At 40.7% G+C, this 19082-nt stretch overlaps 1 long non-coding RNA gene across 1 annotated transcript; it reads right to left on the reverse strand.

Moving 5' to 3' along the window:
* Positions 1-1804: 1804 nt before the first annotated feature.
* Positions 1805-18312, reverse strand: LOC117812955. Its single transcript, XR_004631296.1, has 3 exons — positions 18291-18312; positions 13055-13219; positions 1805-2408 (listed from the first exon to the last, which is right to left on the reverse strand). It is a non-coding gene; the product is annotated as an uncharacterized LOC117812955 (long non-coding RNA).
* Positions 18313-19082: the final 770 nt, after the last annotated feature.

The following is a 19082-nucleotide window of genomic DNA, read 5'->3' on the forward strand; positions in this document are numbered from 1 at the left end:
GGATAAATTACAGTCGGTCTTTTGGTCTCCACAGCAGGGCGGCACATTTGTTCTCAGTGAAATGAAAGTCAGATACCAGCCGTCCCTCTCAGCGTATCGCGTACTGCGTACTGAAGGCCGCTCAGTATTGAGGCAGGGCTGTAAATCTCACTGAAGCTGTCGTGTTACGCCTTTTCATTGTGAAACTATTTCAGGATCCTTTATGTTCTGAGAAGCTGGGCAAAACTGATACCTAAAGTATGAGGAAGAGGCATACTGAGGTTTTTTATTACATTACCCTTACTCGGAAAGAGGACACTTCTGCAGCCTCTGATCAAAACCTGTCTTATAAAATGTCCTATGCATCACTTCTTTATTCACATAAAGACTTTCAGGCATGTTCTTTCAGATGAATCTCTTTCATATTTACCACCAGTGTAACATGCAGGTTAACTTAAATCTCAGGAAGTCCATATCACCCTATTTTTTCTCTTTTATGCTTAACTTTATTTAAATTTCTGTCATTTGTCTGACATCTGCTTTGAACTGGGCGTAGCTTTGATTACATATTTCTACTCTGACTCAACCAATAGTCACATGAAAGCTATTCAGCTTATTGCGCGCAGCTTTAGTGTCAATCGTGAGCAAAAGTAGTGATGACACAAGTGGAAACAGACCGCCACAGTGTCAAGGGTGGACTTTTTTTATTTTGCATTTTCGTTTGGGTTGCGGGGTGATTTTACAGTGTTTATGATTCTGAATATGACGATTTATTAAACAAAAGAACCCTAATGCAAAAAGGTGAAAAAAATTTACTTAAATATCCTGAAAACTAAATTAAAAAAAAGGTCTAACAGAAAACAAGAAGGAGCCACAAGGAGCACATAACACGGCAACAACGAAGAACACTAAAAGCTAGTAAACAGGAGTCCCACCTGTGTTACAGGGGCTACACACACTACATACAGAGTACCATTAATTCACTTTTATTCATGACCTCTTGTTTCTTGACTCTGAGACTATACAGCCGCTCAACCCTGATTCTCACATTTGTTTCCAGTGAAGATGAGCCACGCACCTGTCGATGCCCAGACTGGGGCGGTTGTGGCTCAGTGGGTAGAGTCGGTCGTCTATCAATCGAAAGGTAGGCAGTTCGATCCCAGCTCCAGTAGTCACATGTCGAAGTGTCCTTGAGCAAGACACTGATCCCGAATTGTTGTTCAGAGGTGTGTGAATGTGCACGAATGAGATTAGCTAACACTGATGGTCCCTCCCTGTAGCAGCCTCTACCATCAGGGAGTGAATGGGTATGAATGGGTGAATGTGACGAGTAGTGTAAAAGCGCTTTGAGTGGTCAGAAAGACAAGAAAAGCGCTATATAAGTACAAGTCCATTGACCATTACAGTCTTAAGAAAAGGTCTGAGCTGTTCTGATCTAGGTTTGTAAAAAATGTGAGACTTATTTAATTCAGATTTCTGTAGATTCTTTATGAGACTGCTAACGTAGTCATGCTCACATTTGTAATATCTGACTCTGTATATTCAGAGGCTTAAGAGCAAACTGAAGATGATGGACAAACTAAAGAGTGGAAAAAAGTGATCTCTTTCAAAGCAACATCCCTCCTTTAGTTTCAGAGCTCTCAGTCCTTACAGAAGCTGTCCTCAACGCTTTCAAATTTGGGTCATTTGCCGGTAGCTTCTCTGCTGAGTTAATGGAAATTAATGAGCTTTAATCCATTTGACGTGACAGGCTCCTCAAGTTTCCCCTTACGGAAGGACGAATCATTCTTCCTAAGCTGTGCTGAAAAGAAACCACTATCAATAATGCCATTGAAGCTTTTATTTGTCACGCCTGATGATTCAACACATCCAGCCTCGTGATACTCACACTGTGTAAATGTAAAACATGAGTGCAGAGATGTCACCCTGGATCTCAGACCTAGATGTGCAAGGTCATAGATGCTGACAGATAAAGAGTTTGAAGTTCAGAAGCTGCTGTAGCATGACAGATCTCATGAATTAAACAGTGCTCTTATTAGCTGTAGTGAACCGCACTAGTCGCCTTCCTGCAGATCTGCTTGTTGCCAGCTCTCATTTTATTTTATAAAACCAGCGTCTGACCGCACATCATGGGAGGAAAGAAAGCCTACCCCAGCAGGACTGTTTGAATAAGACTCCTTGTTTGTAAGATGGTGGTGGTGGTGGTTGTGGAAGTGGAGGAGGGGGTCTCTCCATGAGGAGTGCAGTGCAGACAAAAACGCAGGCCAGATGCATCTCAATTCCAATTAGGTAATGGGAGCTGACAGCAGGCATGAGCGAGCGACACGTGGACTCAGAGCTAGAGAGGAGAGCTGGATGGATCTTTGCAAGCTGCATTTCAGAGGATCGTTGACCTGGGGTCTCCGGGAGAGGAAGGCATGGTGGTTACACTACAATCAAAAATTAATGGTGAGGAAGAGAGTCAGGAGAAATGAGAGATCATCACCGGAATAAATACTGCACAGAAAAATACAGTGTTATCCAAGATGGTGACACGTCGAAGATGCAGGCAGGATCCATCAGATTAAAAGATCCTCGACAGACTCTTCTGAAATATCTCTGTTAGCGGGTGAAATAAGACCCAAATTAAATCTGGATACCAAGACAGCTGCCACAGTCCAAGTTATGAGATTAAGAAACAAGAGTATGAGAGCACAATCATGAGTATAAAATGAGAAGTCTAAAAGATACTTAGTCATAACTTTAGGATGAAACTCATGATTTAAAGATAGCACTACATTGGCTTCACTTTCAACACCAGTTATACCCTCTATCTTTTCAGGTTACTGATTCATGGGTTACATAATTTACAGTCCTGTGATGAACCATTTCTTCCTGAATCCTCTCTGTAAATGATTTGGAATGGTGACAGATCCATTCACTGTAGGATCTTTCTGGATACAAGTCCCTTGTTGTTCAGTGAGAACCAGAGAGCAGGGAGGGAACATAAAGAGAGGGGAATTTCAAACATTTGTTTTTAGCATGACCGAGAAAGAGGCAGCTGTGGAGGTGGAGGATGGTGAGTTCAAGTGAGGAAGAAGCGGCAACGACAAAGTTCCCCTCAGGTCTATTTTAAGATGACTCTGTCTGAAGCCCACTGTCTCTGATTCATTAAGGTGTCATCACAACACCTGCTGTAAACATGCTGCTATATGTTTACAATCGAGTGTTATAGATAAAATGTGAGTCATCCCCCACTACCAGCCTGTCAGCCACAATATCCCTCTCCCTCTTTCTCACACACGCATACACACACACGCACACACACATCCCTGAGCTGACCGACTGAATGAACCTCTCTAATCTGCTCATAATTTAAGTCATCCAGGCTGATTTTTTGCACATCTGTCATGTCTGCACATTGTCCCGTCTGTTTACATGAAGCTGGTTTCCTGTCAGTCCTCTGTTCTTTAGCACAGACACTGTTCTCTGTAAAAACATAAGATCCTACTCCAATGTATCCTACAGCAACAAATGATGTCAACCTGGATGTTATCATGGTTAAATGTCTTCATTATGAGCGAGGCCACAGAAGAACAGAGGAGCATCAAGGCCAGGGATGAAGGAAGAATAATGAGAGGAGGGAGAGTTTTTGTGTCATGCACTTTGAGATAAAAAGACTCTTTGTGTCAGTTTACCTCTAATAAAAAGCCAAAACATTTGTCTGAGAACATTTGTCTACAACGTCCATCTTGATGATCACAACTGGTGTCCCTCCTATCTGAAAGAGTTCCTGGTTCAATATTGATCTTCATATTCCCTCAGACATACACAACATCCCTTCTTCATTGTGCCCAGAATCCATAAAGAAATTGGTCACAGGTTATTCAAATTCAAAGCCCCATCCGATTGGAATAATCTGCCCCCTTCTCTTAAATCCATCACCTCCATCCACTGCTTTAAATCAAATTTTTTTTATCATTTAAAAACAAGCTGTTCCTGTTTCTGACGTGTGTTAATGTGCTTTTTGATGCCTTTCTCTTTTGTTGATACTGTCTATTTTCAAGGTTTTGTTTAATGATGGGGTGCTGGGTGGGTCCAGGAGTGTGTAAGGGTGAGGGAGAGCTGTCTGTGTTTGTGTATTTGTGTTTGTTGTGATTTACTGTTTTGTGTGTATTAATTTGCGTGTTTTTGTTGGGACCCCCTTGAAAACGAGATGCTGCATCTCAAGAGGCTATCCTATAACAAATAAATTATGAATTTCTTTAGTTGGAGTTTGTCGATATGAGCTTAATTTTACGGTAGAGTTGCCCCAGTCTACAGCGGGGTCAACTCTATACCACAAAATTCAGCGGAAAAATGCTGAACTGTCCTCTTAAGGTTTAAATTTGCATAAGATTCTAGCTTGTATAGGCTAATACTATAAAGGTAAATACAGATTGTTCAGAAACATGTTATTCAGAAGTTGCCTTTGTTTAGTCTTCCTTTTTACTTTATTTTCTGCCTGTCTTGAAATGTAGCACATTTTTGTAAACTGAGTAGCTGTCCGAGATACAGCAGCCTCTCCTCCGCTTGATAACAGTGCTGTAACCTCTATGCAGAGAATTACATCAGCAGAGGGAGAAGAACTGGGCACACACTTTGTCCACTTTTACACCTCAACTGTGTATCAGTGTCTAAATGTGTTATTCGTCTACTTATCACCGGGTGCTTTGCCATTCGGTCTGACAGAGTGTTTTCAAAATATTATCAAATTGTGCTCTTATGCATAATGCTGATGATCAACTGAAATTTGAGTCAACTGTTTCATTAACAGAGATACAGCAAAGACATTATAAGACTAATAGTTTCTAGACCCCCATGATGAAGACGCCTGACGCCTTGACGGTTAAAAGGAACAGAGACGCATTAATTTAATACTAATCACCCGAGGTCAGAATAAATCACAAGCTGCAGGTCTTAATACCAACGCATCTCCTTTGAATAGCTTGTACTGGAGGTTTTGGTCAAAATGTAAAAGTGGTGCAGTGCTGAGTGGTTATAGTTATGTCTTTAAACTTGATTTTTTTTATACCACAGTCTAAATCGGGTACATTTATAGCACCTTTTTGATACATTTTCATTGAATTATTGAAGCCCTTGTTACTTCTTCGGCATGTACTTTGCTGCTCTTACATTTTTAATAATGAAATAAAAGCAGCCTCAGGGCAGAGGTTGACAATAAACTGTGTCATGTATCATGTGTCCTGATTGTTCAGTGTTTTTCTGCTGCATTTACTCTTTTCAGGCATCAACATACAGCCTGCCGGGGTCGTGTGCTGGATTTCTGCGTTATGATGATAATATGAGGCTTTGGCTGACTCACCCCCCTCACGCAGGCAGGACTCAATCGGATGAGCTGTGCTCCACCTGTCCCGCCTCTCCAGTTGCCAAGACTGACCGACTGCCTCTGCAGTCTGCCCACAGCTGTCACAAATCCCAGCATGCCTGGCATGCATGGTACACAGCACCGAGAGGCCAGCACATTGCCCGGTCGGTTGGGCTGGAGGGAGCCCGTTTGGATGGCAGAGTGTTCCCCTGGCACCTTTAACGTGGCTGGAGGCCAAAATCAGGACTGGTCTGGTCTGGTCCCTGACTTCTGCCTGCTGACCTCGCTATGAGTCTGTAATGTGCCGACATCTGCACAGAGACATGAGTCAGCTTCACGTACAGAGAGAGACAGTAGACTGGCCCTGTGCCGTCCCTCCAGATGCTCAGCTATGTACCTCAGTGTGCTCCTCTACGTCAGCTCTATACCCTCTGTGTTTACCCCCCTACCCCATACACACACACACACACACACACACACACACACACACACACACACACACACACACACACACACACACACACACACACACACACACACACACACACACACCCTCTCTGTTTGCCCTCCCTCTGTCTACCCGTGATGAGGCGAGCTGCTCACTGGGCTGAGGCTAATTAACGTGGCCCAGACTTGATTGCATCTGTCTCCTGCTGCTTTTTTTTAAATTTACGTCAAGCTCACTTTCTCCTTCAAGGTGATGTGAACAGATAATACTCTGCAATTGTTACTCTCTTCATCGTCAATCAGAGATGATAATGGGACTGATAGTGATCTGTAAAACAATTATGAATCCATGACACTCAGTGGTTACTGTCAGACATCACAACAGGCTAGGAGACTTTGAAACAGAAAGTCTGACCCTCTGAACATTACATTTTTTGTGTGTTGAGTTTTACACTTAATACACACTTTTGTGATGTATGTATTTATGATTTTTTAAAGGAAAATGTCTAGATTTTTACAAAGTTTTTTGCTCAAGAAAAACAATGGGAGGCTTTTAAGAATCACGTTGAACATTCTAAAAAAATATATATATATAATATTAGCAAATCTTTCTATGTGAGACAACTAACTGAATTTTTATAGCTAAAGAATATGTATGATCAGAGACGTGGCCAATTTAAGAGACAGGTGAATGGTCGTGTCATCTTCTTGGTGTATCATTAGTTATTTCACTCACCAAATCACTTTTTTGGCCTGAATACGTATATAAGTAATAAGTGCTTTGTATTTCTTTTTCCTTGAAATACATTTAACAAAGTGGGATTGTCTCATATCAAGAGTCCAACCTTTTTAATGTTGATATTCGCACTTGCATCTGCTGCCACACACACCTACAGCACCACGGGGATGAAAGATGGAGAGACACAGTGATCGTCTGGATCAAAGTGACTCAAAGTTATTCAATAACTGAGGTGAAGTTATCATCAGTGCAGCAGAGACATTACACAACTGTCACTGAACTAAAATGTGGTCTCACAGAGTGTGATGTCCAAAGATGAAAAGCCCAAAAAAGCATCTTAAAAATGCTGACAGTCAGATAAATTCTTCCTGTGGTCCTCAAAGCAGCAGCTCCTGAGGAGGAGAGTGTGTGAGAATGCTAAAATTCTTTACATTTTCCATAGCAAATATTTATGATTAGTAGGGCTGTTAGTGTGAACATGTTGATCACTCTTTACTATCCTTTTTGGCTCCTTCTGTCCCTTTTGATATGCCAACTTTAAGCTCCTGCTGCCACCATGATGGAAAACAACATCACCACTGTGCTTTCGAACAGCACATTTCACTTTAAAGTCTCCAAGAAGGCTCAGCTGACAAGTCAAAAGTAGTCTGCACTTTAACAGAATTCAAATATCACAAAGAACTTTGAGTTTGAGCTTCTACCAACGAGCTAAGCACACAGGTGCAGTTAGACTGATGTCAGCGGGCAACCATATCACAAAAGCCAACAGAGCTGTATTTTGGAGAGTGTGAATCCCCACAGAGCTGTGGCTGGATCTCAGATGTCCTCAGATTGGCATGTTGTGACCATAGACTGTATGAAATATGGACGTAGGATCCGTGACGTCACCCATCTGTTTCTGAAGTGCTGTTTTGAGGCCAATCGGCAGCGGCAGCCATATTGCTGCTGTTGAGCCATTGTGACGTAAAGAGGCGGGCTTTGAGCCTCCTAGCAAACAGCTGCAGTGTTCCTGCCTGTCAATCAAGTCAGCTGTACCTCTCATTGGAAGACTCGGAATCTCAATATCTTCGAATTTGACACGTTAGAAAAAAATTCCACCCCATACAGTGTGTGCCGATCGAGAAATGAGCTTTCCAGACTACACTCGTCTTTTGTACCAGGCTGTAAACATGTTTATTTCTGCTGTAAAGATCGGCTTTTTTGAATTGGTGTGTATGTGGTTTCCGGTACTTCCGGAGCCAGCCTCAATCGGATGTTCAATGAACTGCAGTTTTTAGCACTTCCGCATTGGATTCTTATTTTTTTATACCGGAGGTTGCCATCGGTTGTGACCAATCATATGACTTACCTTTGTGGAGAACAATAGTTTCATGCATACAGAACCTATGTGAGACAGAGACAGAGACCAACTGGAACTCCTGGAAAGTGCAGATACTGATCTAGAGATCACTGGATGTCAGTGAGTTATCAATATCATCTCAGAGTAACTGAACACCATCATTACACTGACTGGACATTTTGTATATGCACTCCTGCAAATTTCAACACTGTATTTGACAGAATAAGCACTCTGAAGTTGTCTCCTCCCTCTAAGTCATGGTTTCAGACCACACTAGTGCAGCGTTGCAGCCATAAAACTAAAGGTCAAGATCATAACACACATTTCATCACATTTATTTGATTCCTAAATGAAGACACTGCTAAGAATTTGCTTTACATTGTTAAGACAGCCTTCACCGTTGACTAAACTATAAAAATGCAAAATGTGATTAATCGTAATTAATAATATTAATGTTGTGATTAAACAAACACATCATGAGAGATAAAAGGAACCTTTTTCTCCACTGGGAGCATCAAAAGGACACAAACCAGAACTTCTTCACAAGAGTTTTAACAAAATATAAGATGGGGCATTATGTACTAAAAGCTAAATCAACATCATTAAGCACTGTGACTGAGGATTGTGTTTGAGTTCCCCACAACACTAAATATGCAAATGTTTTCATGCTCCTGTTTAAAAATAAATAAATAAAATAACACCAAATGAAGCAGCAGGAGTAATTAGCAGCCTAATTAAAAGTCACAGCCATGTTTCAAATGCTCGGAGTGAATCCGTCTCGTTTCTGTCTGTGTGCATGTGTTCATATTTCATCAACTCCACAGGCCTGAAGACTCTGAACCGTACATCCCTCATACAGATGAACACGATCAAAGTACATATTTAATGAAGTTATACAGGATCACACGATAGAGCCTGTTCATTAGCATATCACCTTACATATGACATACACACTACAGCTCTCACACTGGGAATGTAAATGTTGTGACAGCAGGAATATGAAAGCTTGTGTTTTCACTTCCTGCAGACTGAGGAGGAAATGCTGCCAGAACTTTTCCTTATAGGATGTTTTTTTCCTTTAAAAGTAAATGTATTTTATCAGAACATCTACAAAGAATAAAATGACATTCAAAGTGACAATTTTGTATTTGATTTGAGTTTATCTTAATTCTCCTTGGGTGCCTGTTTTTTACATTTGTTAGCACATCCCTGCATTCTCTCTCCTCGACTGATCCAGAAATTGTTCCTGTCCACAGTGATGAGGGGTCTTCCAATTTCTGTGTGCGCATATTTAAATGTCATTAATGTTTATTTTTAGCTTATTTAAAAGATAATGCTGATACACATTAAGAAATATGGAGGAGTGCATGCACAAAATATGCAACACATTTCTTCAAATTAGTGTCACCCAGAGCTCTGTGGGGATTCACACTCTTAAATGTCACATTCCTCTGCAGGCTTTTGTGATGCGTTTGCTCGCTGAAACCAGTGTGATTAGCTGCACCTGTATGCTTAGCACGAGGTGGTAGCTCAAACTTGAAGTACTTGTAGCTGTTCTAATTATTTGATATTTCATTATTTTCCATCAGGGTGGCAGCAGAAAAGAGGAAGGGGATGCAGATGATTATGTCGCAATTTCATTAGATCCGTTTGGAGGCCTCTTAAAGCTGGGGTTGGTAATCAGATTTAGATACACTTTTTGTTATACTGGTTAAAATGATCTTTATGTTCCGATGGCAATCAATACATAATGTGTTCTTAAAAAAGAGCGGAAAAAAAACAGCTATCTACAGCCGGAGTAAACCTGGGAAAACACCAACCAATCCCTGCTATCAGGAGTCAAATTTTGAAACCAATCAAATCCCGTCCTGCCGTTCTGCCCGCCTCCTGCACTCCCCGTCCCCTGCCTTTATTTACGGACCATCTCGCTCGACCTCAGACCTGTCCCTTCTGACCCTATGAGGTGCTTTTCAGAGTCTAAAATGTTCTCACCATGGGGGCTCTGACAAGCAAAAAATGTCATGACATGTAGTAAGTCCTACAGAAAATTTAGACCTGATTTTGTGTCACCAGTACAACTGGATAATGCTAGCATGACAGTTGTGAGTACTAACAGCAGCCATGTTTGTTTGTGTTTTTAACTTTCACTATGAGAATGTTTTGGTGTTTTCTTACCACTGAGTGAGACATGAGTTGACGTAGTGGAAAACACAAACGATGTGCTGAGGACTGGTTTTGAATCAGTTACGATCATATGGTCACAAAGCAGCGGTGCTCGTGCATGTGAGCGGCGGCGTTGTTTTGGAGGAGCTCCGGGGGGAGGGGGGGGAGGGGTTAGACGGAGTCCTGAGGAAATGCTATATTCAAATTCATGCTGGTTTTCCATGACTACCAACCCCAGCTTTAACAGCAGAAGTTAAAATCCTTTCCCTTTATTATTCTGTTTTCTATAGAGTACTCTTGAGGAGCTTGCTTGAGTTCGTTCCCTGAAACATTTACGATACCCAGACCGCTTTTTGTTCACCTGCTGGCCTCCTTTCTCCTTGAATGATTACTTTATGTCTCCTTTGCAAATTCTTGCTGAGGAGCAAAGATGCAAGAAAAAATGAATAAGGGATTTGAGGTGACATGAGTAGAATTAAGAAAAAAACATGTAATAGTTGTACAGAAATAAAACTCCCTTTGTATGTGTTGGTCTTATTTATTACCTGAACTTCTTGCTGTGTTAAATACTTGATTGGTCATACCTCCTTAATGGCCCTGTCACACCTTGACGATTTAGCCAGCGTTTTCAATGTATACGTTTAGAATGAGATGCACTTGCATTGATAATTAAAAAACTTGTGTGTTATTAAAAACTCTGCGGTCTCTCTTTGTAAGAACATGATGAGCCGTGGAGAGTGTCAGAGGAGTGAGAGGAGTGTCAGTGTCCATATCAATGCGTGACATTATTATAGGTCCTACACTCATTTATTTCAACAACAGCAGCTTCATCGTTGAACACCACCAGACTCTGACATGCTGGCTTCAGCTTCTGTTTCAGAGGCTCTGCTACTTGACACTGAGTGAGGGCTCCAAGGCTTCTCACACTCACGCAGACACACAGCTCTACGTGTGTGAATGTGTGTCAACGGTCGCATAACCCACCTACAACTTATGGCAGGCATATGCCGGATGTATGATCCGTATGCTGCACACAAAATTTTCCGACTTACTCGCCGTTATGACATACCAGTGTGCTCTTAACTTATACAAAACTTACCTGTAACTTATGCGAAGTACGCCAGCGTACCTGACAATTTTTTTATACGCTGCCTAAATCGTGAAGGTGTGACAGGGCCATAACAAGGGTTACTCATTTTGAATAGCAAGAGCAACCCCACAGACAACCTGAGTTACAGTAGCCTACATGTACTGTTCTTCTGTTGTGGATGAGTCAACAACGTTACTTTCTGATAGAATCGGTAGACAACATGGAGGATAATCTAATGGTACTCTCAATTCATTAGGAGAGCACAAAACTTTCCACTCATGGCCATGGCTGATCAGTCATTAAGCAGAGAGAAGAAGGTCAGAGGAGGAAAACAGCACAGATACAGCAAGGGATGTTTAAGCACACATGGAGCTGAGGTTGACAGAACGTCAACTAAATTGAAGAAAACAGACTCAAAGGAACCACAAACAACAAAAACGGTATGAACTTCAGTAGAGTTACAAGACTGGTTGAGGGAAAAGAAAATAGTAGCTGCTGTTATTTTCTGCATATGTTAAGTATGCCAACACAAAAATGATAATGTTAAGACCTCTGAAATACATGCCAATTTGAATCAAGCCTCATTAAGCAACTACCTTCCAATTATAAGTCTGGTTTCAGCGCTTGGATGTGGACTCCTGTAGTTTCTGATCAACGTGTGCACATGTAGCTGACAAAGAAACCCACTCAGACTGATTCTAATTAAAAAGGCTCCTTACATAAACTGATTTATTACCACTGCTCCATGATTCTTACAAGAGCTCTTCTGCCATTTGAAAGATAAGTATGTTGGGAATAATATCTCCCCTGAGAGCGCTCCCCCTGTCCAAACAAATGTACCACTCTGAAATATGACATGAAACAAATAGGCTACACTTCAGTAAAGACCTAATGAGCCTCAGTCTGTGTCACCTCAAGCTCATTTGCATCTTAATTACAAGAGGGTAGATGATAAATGAAAAACATTTTATGCTGACTATTATTATTTTTATTATGATCAGTAAGTGTTTGAGTTATTTCAGGGCTCCGGGGCTCCCTGTGGATTTGATTGCAGGCACACTTCCTTACATCGTCTTTGGGGCTACAGCTGCCTGAAGTGAAAGCAGTTCAAAAGTCTGTGCTGTGACCATTCAGCAGGGCTGGCTGCAAAATGATCTGCATGTGCAGTAAAATATTGAATCTTGAGCTCTTATCAGCCCTGTTTAAGACCACAGATGGAGTTAATGATGGACAATGTATCAGCTCCCCAAAAGAGCCAACACATTTTGGGCTCCCCCTGCTGGCTGGCCACATTATAGGTCATAATGCCCGCTTCCTCCATGATATCAAATGGAACATGGGTCAAACTCAAGCTGCAACCTCCAGTCTAAAAAAAAGAAAAACTGAAGTTCATGCAGTCAGATCCACTTGAGGCTGGCTCCAGAAATACCGGAAACCACATACACATGAATGGGAAAAAGACGATCTTTACAGCAGCTGTTTACAGCCTTGTACAAAAGACAAGTGTAGTCTGGACAGCTAATTTCTCAATCAGCTCTCACTGTGAGGGGGGTGGATTTTTTTCTGACTCGGCAATTTCGAAGATATTACGATTACGAGTCTTCCAATGAGAGTTACAGCTGACTGCAGAAGCATTGCAGCTGTTTTCTAGGAGGCTCAAACTCCGCCTATTTACGTCACACTGGCTCAACAGAAGCAATATGGCTGCCGCCGACGATTGGCTTCAAAACAGCACTTCAGAAACAGATGGGTGACGTCACAGATCCTACGTCCATATTTTATACAGTCTATGATCAAGCTATAAAATTAAAACACACACCAAGTACATTTTTATCAAATGAGTTTTCTGTCATCATAGTCATTTCTTCTCATGTCCAAATGTTATTTTATCCGAAAAGTTTGCCTTCATTTTATGGGACTAACCACAACATTTTGGTGCGATAACCATACCTGCTTTGAGCGGGACCCATGGGACTTGGTAGCAGAATCGATAAGCTCAAACCTTGTTGATTTTTGGGTTTTGAAAAGAGCAGAAGTGTGTCCTCAAGAGAGTCGGGTTTCGATCCCCAACCCTAATGGCTCCTGCTGCGCTTTGTGCACCTGGTTAGCTGAAAACTGGAAGAATGGGGAGTCACAACACAACAAATGCTTTCAAAAGGAGTCATTGAACTTTCCATAACCGTGAGTCTGCTTCAGATCAACACAAGAGTGTGTTCTGCTGTGGACCGGGCACACCTGAGGGAGCTTTTATGTTTTACTGATAGGTGAAATGTCTGTTTTTGGTTAAAGGAAGGGGCAGAACTTCGATACAGTTGCAGGGTTTTTTTTAGCCTCAACTTACGGATAGAGGTGAAGACACAGTTCGTCTTTATCCACACTCAATGGTTAAGACATGCACAATCCAGCAATTTTGCACATGACCAGAATACATAGTTCGACAAGCCAATCCCTGCTCAACAGGCTCTGGCTCCTACTGACATCAGCAAGACGTCAGCATCCTTTGTGGGGTGTAATTTGGCTTCAATTTTGTATGACAAGAAGACACTTGTATAAACGGCGTTTACTTTGTATACTTTATGAAGCAATGTTTAGTGCATTTGTCCCTGTCAAATAAACAAGAAAATAAATGAAATAACAATCACACTGTTTCTTCCATACTAATGGTTCGCTGTAAAAGTTCCAGACCATTACAGATTGACTCACACAGACTTTTAAGCAGGGGGCTAGCAGAAAAGAAAACACAGCCTGAAGTCTGAGTTCACACATGCAGGAACATTTTCTGGTATACTCCAGAGTGAAAGGGGCTGTAATAGGCCAAGGCTTTACGAACCTGAAGTAAATTAGACACACTGTCACTCTCCTGTCAGAAAGTTAGAACTGTGCAAGAAGACTACTGAAGAGCCACTGAGTGAAGAGAATCCTGGAGAGAGTTAAATTCACAAAATCAGTGTAACATTCATTCTCAGCTTCAAAGCTCAGAGAAACATCCCAGGATCCTTACATGTCTTTGAAAATATAACAAATATAAATAATACAAATTCTGCAGGCTATTAAAGTCTGTTTCAATACTCTAAGAGTCGTTTACATTGATTTCATACCCTGTTTTTGAAAGTGTGCACATCCCTGAAGGCTTTTTCCTTTAAATACCAGCCTCCCTCATTCCTTTCTATTTCTGTCCACAGATATTCGCCCTCTCCAACATTACAGCAAACACCGATCTCACTCAGTTTATTAATCCCTCACCACGTCTGTGAGAGAGCAGTGAGATGAAGCAGAGAGCAGCAGAAACAGGGACCAGCCTGTGTGTTATTATTTGACCTAATATAACCACCAAGGACGGCGTGGTGCGATATGTGTGATCCGAGCAGAAAGAAGGAGTGGATGTGAGCACATGTTGAGGGTGTGTGCTGGGGGGTCAGATTAGGGAGGAATGCCGGTGGTCCAGGGCCAGACTCCATCGAGGATCTTTGGAGGATTTTCTGCACAATTTTTAGCTCCAGACAAATCGAACAGAGGCTCCACCATCGACACACAACTCAACATGCGTGGTGCTTTATTCTCTTTGAAGTTGAGTCCAGAAGGTAGCATGACGTGCATGTTTAAAATGATTTAATATGAATCTTATGGTAACTGTCAGTAATAGATTTTATTTCCCAGATTGTAAAGAAAAATGTGTGTAAGGATTTTTAATTAAATTCTTCTTTATGCGGCTTATAGTGACAGATGCTGTACATGCGGGATTTCATGATATAATTAAGATTTTACTTTGATATGGAATAAAAGAATGTTTAAAAAAGTGATTTATTGACAGATGTAGGGAAGCATCAGTAATGGAAAAAAAAAGTCAATAAAATGAACTGAAAATCTAACATTGAAGTGTCTCTTTTGACTTTTAACTGACATCTGAAGATAAAATGTTCATGAAGGCCACTATCACTATTTTAATGTGATTTTATATTGTGTTCAGATTTTAGATGGTATTGGTTGGGGAGAAGAGCTTCCTCTACCTGATCAGGACTGAATTACATACAATAAGAAATCATAATTTAAATTCTTCTACAGACTTTTAATAAAAGTAAATGATTCTGCTTCTGTGATTAAGAACCACACTGGTTAAAACGAGAGGGGTGAAGCAGCTGTCGAATATCTGTGGTGATGTAGACGTACTGCTATAATCTGCATCCATAAACTTTTAATCAATAGTATGAAGGTTTTTTTCCCAGCATTTTGGGGTTACGTTAATAAAGTAAAAATGTCAAAGATCTTCCTCCTCTGATTGATTGTGTGACACACTTTGCACTCATTTTGAAAGTTTTCCTTTGGTCTTTTGAAAAAAATCAGCAAGCAAAATGGAGATAACTTTCTTCCCTCATTTTTATTTCACATACGTGACATTCATTCTCATCTGTACCCGACTGCTGTCTGTGGGACTCAGTCATCCAGTCCTTACACAATACGGAGGATGTATCACACAAAGCAGTTTCCATGTGAACACCTCGTATCTATGGGATCCCTGGATTATCTACAGTCATGTGACCGCAGCTTTATGTCTCACGACAGGATTAAATATAGACTAAAGATCAAGACCTTAAGGGGAGGGATGGACCAACCAGACTGACACCTTAAACTCACACAATATTCACTTATTTGTATTCTTTAGGACCTTATTCATGCCACAATAATCTTGAGATGAAAATCTGTTATCAAGACAGCCCTTCACTATAGTACAAATTAACCCTACAGTTAATACATGTGTTGTTATTAATTGTTAGTCTTCACCTGATGTTTATATCAATATTGTGAGAGCTCCTCCTGTGTCCTCTAAAGACAGATCATCTGATCATGTGGAAGTCTGTTCAGACTTTTTTGTCCCCACTACATTAACTAAACTTTTCTCTCAGAGATCCATCATTGTTAAATCATTTCCTGCACTGGAGTATAATTTTGCCCTGAATCATCTGTTGCCTTTAAAATTTTAGATTTTTTAAATCCATTTGTTTGTAATCTTGATCTTTATTGCACAAACAAGGCTTGTACTTTTATCCTAAACATGTAAACGTCAGATGGGAAAGAGGAAACATTTTCTTTTAAGCGGGCTTTAATGTGAACAGAGCCTCTCTGCTCTGTAGATAATGCAGCCATCATGTCAAACATTATTTATATATTTAAAGGAAAATACCACTGTAGGGCATGGCTATATTTTCAGAAAATCCCATCAGCAAGGCCATGACCCATTCCTTTAATCCACTATTTTCAGCCACTCGCAGCCCGAATGCCAGAGAGCAGAACCGCCCTGCCTCCCCCTCCCCCTCAGCAGAGCATACACACTCTCCTTCTGCTAAATGATCAAATGACAGTCTTAGCCGAGGGGTGCATGCTGAAAAAAACACCCCTTGAGAGTGATTTAATTGCTCTGTCAGGTCAGTGGAAGCTCACAGGCTACCTGTTTCACCTGCCCACAGTTGAACCAGCAGCAGTCAGGCCTCTGTGACGGGAAACAGGGGAATGGGGGGGTCCGTGTAAATTGGCTCTGACAGTGAGAAGAATCATCGAAGAGAGGAGCCGGGCCTCAGTTCACTGGCATCCAGCGTTTGACACCGTGTAATATCCCTCCAGATTTAGCGCCTCACCCTCTTTTTTCTGTCTCTCCAGTGTTATTGCTGCAGGTTCTTAAAGCTGCAGGTGAAACATTGCATCATTGGCAGGGCTCTTATTCTCACACCCCTGTGAGGTCGTGTGTTCCCATTATGAAAGGACATAAACTCAGAAAAGAGTTATTTCTAAGACCTGACACCTTAGATTCACTATGTCCTTCTGGACAAACACACTATCATTAAACGAGGAGGCTGAATACACACACTTTAATATTTCAACACGGTATCACCATATTTTCACCAGATTATCCTCCATCCTTATTCTTTTCTTTGTGTAAACTTTTCTGGGATGTATTACACCATCATGCAATTATTCTTTAAGGTTGCAACTCATTTGTGGAGAAATGCTGCCCTCTTGTGATCAGCCTGCAGCAGCACCAAACAGGTGCCATTTGTTTGATTCAACACTTCAAAAATAAACTTAATTTATATATATATTTTAACACTAATAACACAAAAAATCTATTGTTAAAAACATGTACTGACCCATCTCAGACAACATTTTCTCATGTTTACAAGGTTTCAAAGTGGAATATTACTCTATATTTCTCAGTCCTGTTACCAAAACTTACGTCTAATTTAAAGAGTGTTTAAAGGTAAATAGAGAAAGTATACATTTGAAAAGCATAGTTAAAATGTTCAAATCTATGATATTTGGGATCAAAAGTCACTGTATTTGCACACTAGTTTTTAATTAAAGCCAAGAACACAAATTTCAGCTTTTTCCTTTTTTTACTGTATACTTTACTTACTAATTAGATGAATGATGAAACACACATAATTTAGAATTATTAGTTGATCTTTGTATTTTATCAAATAAACATTTTAGTCAATGAAATTAACACTGAATCACAGGAATGTGTTTTGTAGTTGTGTGGTTACTAGGAGGATAGATTCTCAGCTCTCTTTGTCCACTAGTTCATGTGTTTAGGTAGTACTTAGAAAGAGTATTGTAGAACACATTCGTGGTCACTTTTTAGAATAGTAATGTGTTACTTGACTGAGTTACTTACTACTGATTTGCTGAAAACTAACTTACAGTACAATCAACATGTACAAGTGTAGTTTTGCAATACTCTATGCAATACTCTATAAAATCACTTGCGCTGCCAGTTTAAGGGATAGTTTTGTTTTTTGGTAACTTGAAAGAGTTACATGTCACTAGTGAGTGTACTAGCCACAATGGATGCTGGTCAGCTAGGAGAAACAGCAAGTGAGCTAGGCTACAGTTTTCTGCAGACAGGCCGAGTCTGCCACATAACTTAGCTTCTTTTGAGAGACCCTGTGATGGCTGGAGCCACACAGTTGTAATGTCTTCCCAGCCACATTCTCACCTCAGTTTATCCAACATTAGTTTGAACTCCTTTTTATAATTTGCAGTCAAACACACAATTAACACAATTGGTTCCATGTAGAAGTTTATCTTTCTTGTATTTACCCTTACATTGTTTGAATTAAGCAAACATCTTTACACTGTAAGATTATAAACATATTTCTGTTATGTTAGTCATTGTTTCGCTTCTCTGAGTTACCTGGTTGTGAGGGGAATGGCACTTCCTTAGTTGAATAAAAGGTGTGGCCAAGGGTGGAAAGGACTTTTATGCTGAAGGCAGCTGAGTGGAGCAGACCATGGGCTCTGATGTCATGGGGGGGTTTTAGGCTTAGTTAGTAGTACTTTGTTTTCAGTTTATTATTCACTATATAAGTTCCTTTTTGGTCTTGTTGTGGAAGGTCTGTTTGTTTAGTTCCCACCTTACAGTGTTGTGTTTATTTGAGTTATGTTAAGTTGACCTCTTATAGGCCTAGTTCTTATCATTTTTGTTTGCATAATTTGGGTAAAACAAAAACCCACTTTTCTTTAAAAATTTCGTCTGTGTTATGTTCTTTACTCCTTGGTCCCTAACAGACCCCAACCTAAGCACTTATCTCAGTTCAGGTAATAATACTAATAAAACAATGTATTTATAGGCGCCTTTCAAAACACTTAAAGTCACCTTATGATGTTTTTCAACCGCAGGAACTTTACCCCTGAACTACATGCTTTCTGACCGGAGGAACCAGGGTCTCAATTTAGTTCAGGGATAGTTAATCTCCCCCCTGGAAAGTCTCTGGCGGGGTGGTAGTGCTTTTCAAAGATCCGGGACTTTGGGGGACAGGGTCTGCAATGCTGAACGTGTCTGAATGGTAGATGACCTGCAGTGTTTTTATTCGACCTGCGGTCCACAATTACATCACACACGTGTGATTCACTTGATTTATCTTTGTTTTTATTTGATGTATCTTTTTTTGTATGTGTGTGTACTTAAAAAAAAACCTCTTTCTGC

This window comes from Notolabrus celidotus, chromosome 5, assembly GCF_009762535.1.
Source record: "Notolabrus celidotus isolate fNotCel1 chromosome 5, fNotCel1.pri, whole genome shotgun sequence".
Taxonomy (NCBI): domain Eukaryota; kingdom Metazoa; phylum Chordata; class Actinopteri; order Labriformes; family Labridae; genus Notolabrus; species Notolabrus celidotus.